The sequence below is a fragment of the Manis javanica genome, chromosome 4, assembly GCF_040802235.1.
Source record: "Manis javanica isolate MJ-LG chromosome 4, MJ_LKY, whole genome shotgun sequence".
In the NCBI taxonomy this organism is placed as follows: Eukaryota; Metazoa; Chordata; class Mammalia; order Pholidota; family Manidae; genus Manis; species Manis javanica.
In genome coordinates, this window is record NC_133159.1 from 166,505,996 (window position 1) to 166,513,068 (window position 7,073).

A 7,073-nucleotide genomic window follows, 5' to 3' on the forward strand; every position below is an offset into this window, starting at 1 on the left:
TAATTTCTCCTGTTTCTTTATACTTTTTTAACATGGCCACTAGAATATTTAAAAGCACCTGTGTGTCTTGCATTATATTTCTACCGGGCAGTGCTACTCTAGATAGGAATAGCCAACCTCTCATCCCTGTACAGTTTTCTATAATCTCATTAAAGCTCTAAAATGAGAGGGGTGGGGGTTGCCTGCCTCCATTTCACAGATAAAGAAAGTGAGACTCCTGAGGTCAAATGACTTGGCCAAGGTCATAATAGCCAGGAAGAAGTGGAGGCCAGATGCAAACCCAGGTTTTCCTGACTGTAGACCCAAGACCCCCTTTTCAAGACAATCCATACAGAAAGATACCCCTCTCTCCCTTCACATTGGTGCTGACCCACCCTGGGCCACTCACTCCCTTGAGCTCCTAAGGAAGCTGCTTTCCTTTCGCTCCCCATGTGCTGGAACCTCCCTGTAGAAATACCTCCCTGACAACACCATAAGACTAATGCCTCTTGGTCCTCCATGGAAGCCAGCCTGATCTCATGTTAGGCTCTGTGACCTGATTGTCCCCATCAAAGCTGATGCCTTTGCTCTGTCATTAAAGGCATGCTCCTTTGTACCTGCTGCTGGTCACATACATGCCCCAGGACAAAGGAAGAAGGGACCAAAGGTCCCTGATCCCTGGGACACACCCACCTTCCCTCCTACCGTGATCCTCTGCTCTGCCTCTCCACCTGGGTGCTCCCCTGTCTGCCTCTTTCTTGGAGATGAGCATATTCAGCAAGGCCAGGGGACTGTTTCTTTAATTCTCCCCACTGTCCGTCCCTGGAACGTGATAAAAATACCCAGCATTGATCTTTTTTCCTTCCCCTTCTGCCGGGATAATGTTTACCCAGGTGTCAATCAGGAGAAGAATTTGGCTTCCTAATTTCTCTTCTCGTCCCTGGGGGCCCTGTGTCTCCCCGCCTCACATGGACACCAAGCTGGAATCAAGGTTACTAATAATCCCCCAGCACACACAGACACCGAGAGCACATATATTAAAGTCACATATTGATTTATATTTTTGGGTCCCTCTGCTTTTCTGCCCAGCCTCAGCCTTTCTCTCTGCCAAGGAGAAAAAAAAAAAAAATTACATAGCTATATTTATCACCAAGATGTTTAGTGTAAAGAGCATTGTGTCCGAAGCTAATTCCTACCCCCTGCCCTCTTTGGGGGTATTAAAAAAAAAATAGTGTGGCCTTACCTATCCATAAACATTTATCTTTTGTTGTGTGTTCTTTAACTTTTCTCTCAGGCAGTGGTGAGGGATTTAAGGTAGACCGTCAGAAGGACTTTCTGACTTGACAAATGGTGGCTGTCCTCCCTGAGGAGGCTGGTGGAATTGTCTTGCCAGCAGAGAGAATTCTGTTGCAGGTGGAGGAAGGGGTGGGTGGGTAGGAGCCTGTCTGAAAGGTGGAGCAATAGATTCAACTTATAGAGGTCACTCACAAGTCTAAACAGCGCCTTGTAATTAATGGCTCGCTGTCTATGATCCCATTTCACAGTTGGGAAAATGAAGAGGCTGAGGACTGAGTTTATTTCTCATGAGGCTCTGGAGGCCATGTCAGTCTTAGCTTCCCATCTGGACTCTAAGCTTGATGGAGAAAAATACTTTCCTCCAGGCATGGCGATTCCTGCCCTGAGGAATTGGGGTGGGCATGTAGGTCTCTGGCTGGGGAGAGGTGGGGGTGGTTGAAGCCAGGAGGAGGACAGACTGGATAGTCTCATTCTTTAAAGTGAAATGGAGGAAGGAAGGCCCCTCAGAGCACTAAGCCTGGGACCCACAGCCTTCCCCCACACCTCTCCTCTCACCCCGGATGCCTGTCACTCTGTCTGGCAGGGCAGCCATTTAAAAAATGCCAAACTATTTGACTCTAGTTCCTTCAGAGAGCTATTGGAAGCCCAGCATCATTGAGCATGGAAACTCACACACAAACTCACCACCATCCTCTTAAGGCCTGTGGTGACTTTCCTTCATACTCACATACATCATCTTTTATTATTCACAAATGCTCTGGGAGGTAGAGAGTATCAGCCCTATTTTACACATGGGAAAGCTGAGGTTAAATAACTTACTCAGGGTCATACAGCCAGGAAAAGGCAAGCCTCAACTACAACCCAGCTTCCTGATTCCCCTGCAGGGGCTCATCTCCTCAGCCCACACCAGCTGCCTTGGTGGGTGCAGCCTCCTGGTGTGCAGCCTTTGTTGACCTTCAGAACCTTCCGGCCTCCTTCCCTGGCCCAGCCTGGGGTCCTGGCTCTCCCAGCTGAGCTGCCAGGCCTAGCTACCACTCCATCCTCATACTGAGAAGCAGTTCCTCTTCTGGTTGTGCCCAGATTAGCTGGGCTGGGGGTCAAAACTTTCCCAGGTGGGACCTGACGTGGGTCCTACTTACTGCCTGCCTCTTCCAGGGACTCTCAGGGGCTAGCTGCCCTCTGCTTTCCCTTTGGTATTTTCCAGGAGCTTGACTGAGTCGCTTCCAACCCAGTGTCCCTCACTTCCTTCTAGCAGGGATGAGAACTACTATCTGCAAAGAGCCACTGAACGCTAGCCCAGTACAAGGCACTGTCTTTCTGGGTTTTGGACCCCACAACAACCCTGCAAGGTGAAGATGGAGCCCCTTATTACACATAGGGAAACCGAGGCTCACGGAGCATAAGTAACTTTTCCCAGGTCACCCAGAGGGTAATAGGAGTTAGGATTGGGTCAAATCCGTGTGACCAAAGACCTTGCTTTGGAACTCACTCTTTATTTTAGCTCACTCCTATTCCCCGGCTGTTCCCATCAGACAGGCTGGGTGAGGGCGGGGGCCAGACGGCGTAGGGCGCGGTGGGAATCACCAACGAGGACCCTCCCCGGGGAACTTTTCCCATTGAAAATCTGTTCCCCTCGCTGCCACGGGTGATGTATGGCTGGAGCTGATGAGAAACGTGCAGCGGAATGGAGGCAGGAGGTGCGGGCGGGGGGACGCGGCACTGAGATTCCGCGGGGAGCGGGGGCGGCACAAGCCCTGACACGGGCCGGGTAATTGATCTGGAGGTGCCAATTTGCAGCAACTAAATATTTGGTTTCTGCCTCTGCCCGCTCCGCACTCTGCTCAAACAAACTTCAATTAAAAGCGAAAAACGATGGGTTGGGGGGCGGTGCGCCCGTGTCCCCGGGGCCTGATCGATGGCGCGGAGCCTGCAAGCTGCGGAGCGCGGGGTGCCGAGCGAGAGCATCGCTTACGAGGGCAGGCCGGGCGCCCTCTTCCGGATAGCCGAGCACCGGGCACGCGGCCCGCAAGAGGAAGCGCCCGAGGGAGGGCGGAGGGGCGCTTGGAGTCGGCAGCCGGACATAATCTCAGCTCCGTAGAGCGGAGAGGGCGCACTATGTGCCAAGCTGGGGACACAAATAGGGCCAGCTCGGACACCCCTGCTCCAGACGTCCAAGCCTGTGTACTCGGGCAGGGATCCTGGGGAAGCCAGCAGCCCTAGGGCTCTGACCCCCTCTGCCAGTGCACCCACCAGAGGAACTTGGATGATGGCTCTGGCATTCAACAGCATTCATTCAGCGTCTGTCCTGAGGGCTGCTGGGTGCCTGGCACGCTGGGCTCTGAGGGCTGTCTCTCCCTTGTCTGCCCATCTGTCTATCCTTGTGTTGGCCAAAAGGGTGACTCCAACCCAGTCTCCGCCCTTGGAGGGGTCTGAAATTGGAAAGAGCAGTGAGACCCAGGGGCGGTTAAGGAGGAGGCCTGGAGTGGTGGTTGCAGCCTGGAGCCGGGGATAGGATCAAGGGTTACAGTTGCTTCCTCTTGGGTTGGAGACAAATTTAGCAGTAACAGCCATTTGCTGGGTGGAATTAGTCCAGAGGGAAGTTTCTTTTCCTCAGTGACCTTTCAGTACTTTTGGAGAGAGACCCCAGGGCTGGAAAGGGGAGCTAACCTTTGGAGCTGGAAAGCAGGGGCATTTCAGGACGCAGCTTTGGGAGTATTAGGACAGTTCTGGGATAGATGGGGTGAGGGGTGGAGGTGGGGGTGGGGTGGCAGAGAGGCATCCAGGTCAACGTGGAAGATGGGGATAGATCCAGTCCAGTGGAAAGCAGAGGCAGGTGTGGGTACTTTCATCTCAGGGGAAGTTTCTTGAGGCCCTTGACCCCTCCTGCATTTCTGTGCCCCACCTTGTGGGGTGGAAGGATGGCTCCCCAAGTGAGGCTGCTGCTGGTCCAATCAGCTGCAGGCTGCAGCCCCTTTCCTCCCCTTTAAACCCCCCTTGGTCCATGGCTGGGTGTAGAGGCACAGGTCCTGGGAGTGTGGCCTCCAGCTTCTAGGGACTCTGATGGCCGTGCAGGTACCATCCCCACTCCCAAAGGGCTCTTGAGAACGGTCTCACCATCCCTCTTCTGCCCCCCTTCTATTCCAGGCAGATGCCTCACCTCCTGGGCCCTCAGGCCCCAGTTCTGTCTCTTTGTGGCTCTGGGCATGGGTCTCTTACCACGGGGGAGCTGGATCCAGAGCTCTGCGGGAGGCTGAGGAAGAACCCTGGCGGGATCGTCCCCAGAAGCATCCCCAGCCACCTCTGCTCTCCCATGCCAGGCCTCCCAGGGGTTGCACACTCCTCACCCAAGCCACAGCCCTGCCCAGCCTGCAAACCGGGAGCCTGCTCCCTCTCATTTCCTCCCTCCCTCCGTCTCCCCAGGCACTGAGCTATGGAGCAGAATGATTTCCTGTAATTGGCCAGCAATCCGGCTGTCCAACTTGTTCTATCGACATGCTGGTTAGCTGGAGATTGTATTGGAATGTGAGCGACGAGGGGAAAGGGAGGTGGGGAGCAGAGGGAGGAGGCTTTTTTGGGCCCCAGCTGGGTGCAGTCTCAGCTCTGCCGGTGGGACAGGGAAGCCACCAGCCACATCTGCCCTTCTCAGAGGGAACAGGAAAGCAATCCATAGTGCCTCATCACCTCCTTCATTTTGCTCCTCTCCTGCCATCTCTGGGGGTCTCCCCTGCTCACACCTATGTGGCCCCCTGGCCTCAGGTCATCACTGCCACCCCATTCCCTCACCTGGGCCTGGGACTGATTCCTCTTGACCTAAAGTGCCTTTATGAGAATTGGGGGTACTCAGCATACAGCGCTCTCCCTCTCCTATTCAATTTCTCACCATGGAGGTTCATTATGGAGTGTTCCATACCTTCCCTCTTCCCTTCTTTCACTCTCCCCAGAAAGAACATCTGAAGAAGAGCAGACAATAACTCCGAGATAAAGGGCCAGGTGTAGCTAATGGCGGCAGGGCGGGGTACTGGGAGTCCGGAAGCTTGATTATTTATGCCTGTTGGTTACCTGGGTCCCATGGTTCAACCTCTGAGCCTTCAAAAAATCCTAGTCCTACCTCCTTCGCTCCTCACAGAGTTGGGAGATTTCCAGGCGATAACCCCTGAATGTGCTTTGAAATTGTAAAGCTCTGCTAATTACCCTAGGGTCAGCCCGAGCCTGGGGACGGGCCTGCCTGTCCCCTTCATCTCCCACCCAGAGGCCAGTGCGTCTGCAAACCTCGCGGGCAGCATTAACGCTGGACGCCTGCCAGGGTGGGTAAAGTCCAAAGTGAGGGATGGAGGCGGTGCCCAACGGCGCGTCTGGAGCGTGGGAGCCGGGATCTCGTGCGGGTCGCGCTCGCGGAGGGGGATGGGGACACATCCCTCCGCCCCGCGGCGCCAGGACCACGAGGGCCCGCAGCTCCAGTACGCGGTCAGCACAGCTTTTAATTAGCGCCCGGAGCCAGGTAGCCTGCTCCCGCTCCCGCCGCAGCCCCTCGGCTGGGGGATCTGGGTGTCGGAGGGAAGGCGGGACAGCGAGGCGGAGAAAGTAACTGATCCGGGAGCGCCAGCACGGAAGCCCTGTCCCAAGCCGGGCGGGTGCTGCCACCTGCCGGCCAGAGGGGAGGCCGCTCGCTCGGGAGCGGGTCTGCGGCTCCCAGGTCTGGCTCCTGTTTCAGGGGCTTTGGAATCCTTACAGCGGTTTAACCTGGAAGTCACGCCCCTGGGAAAGTAAGCGTTCCCTGAAGGTCGCCTAGCCTGAGAAAGGGAGGCCGCGAGGGAGGCAGGAGGAGAGGAAGTGGGGGCTGTGGCGGGGAAGTCGAAGGAGTACTGGGTAGTATTTTCTCCACATCTTCCAGTCAGGTCATCCTCTGACATTCTTGCATCAAGACCTTTACAGTTTGCAAAGGTTTCCATTGCTAAGATACCTTGATGTAAGCATCATGAAGCATGCATGATAAAAGAAGCTGGAGCCAGGGGGTCACCTAAGTAGGAGATAGAGCCCAGCTTCAATCCCAGGGGGTCCCAGGTCGCTCCTCTGCAGGGAGGCTCAGGGGCTGTGCAGTGGGCAGGGTTCTGAGGCCTGGCTCTGTGGCCCAGGTCAGATACCCCCATCTCTCTGGGTCTGGAATTGGAATGATGAATGTTACCTATAGAGTGTCACATATCGATCAAGGGCCCAGCACATCAAGGACATTCACGAGGAGACATTTTCTCAACGGTCGGGGTAACAGGGCACTGTAAGGGGTCCATACCTTGTTTTTTTACCCCTCCTGCCACGTCCCAACAAACTGGGGAAGCAGCTGCCTTCACCTTTCTCCTCCTGGCCCTCACCCTGTAGCCTGCTACCTCCTTGTCAAGCCTTTATTTGCCCCTCTGGGTTTTGCAGTGTGTTAATGAGCTGGTCTCTGAGGTACAAGCAGTTCCAGGAAAGGGGGCACAAAATATGGCCACCACAGCATTTACATTTGTCACATTCACTTCTGGCCTTAATAGGCTGCCGGCCACAGAATCAGTGCCTCAGCAGGCCTGCCAGCTCTGGCAAGGGAAAGCTGATGTCTACACTGGTCTAATTGGGTTGGGGAAGGAAGATGGATTAAGTGGGCATGATGCTGCCCCAGCACCTCTACCCACCTCTCACAAGACACACCTGGACGTAGCTGAGTCCTCCTGGGGCCCAGCAAGTGAGAGGCCTGAGCCTCGGTGTGGGAGGAGGCCAAGAGTAACCCCCAAATGCTACCCAGTCTGGGAACCCATCAGTCCACA

At 55.0% G+C, this 7,073-nt stretch overlaps 1 long non-coding RNA gene across 1 annotated transcript; it reads right to left on the reverse strand.

Moving 5' to 3' along the window:
- Positions 1-1,044: 1,044 nt before the first annotated feature.
- Positions 1,045-6,287, reverse strand: LOC140848769 (uncharacterized). The gene is made up of 4 exons (XR_012129886.1): positions 5,186-6,287; positions 3,526-3,704; positions 1,223-1,424; positions 1,045-1,083 (listed from the first exon to the last, which is right to left on the reverse strand). It is a non-coding gene; the product is annotated as an uncharacterized lncRNA (long non-coding RNA).
- Positions 6,288-7,073: the final 786 nt, after the last annotated feature.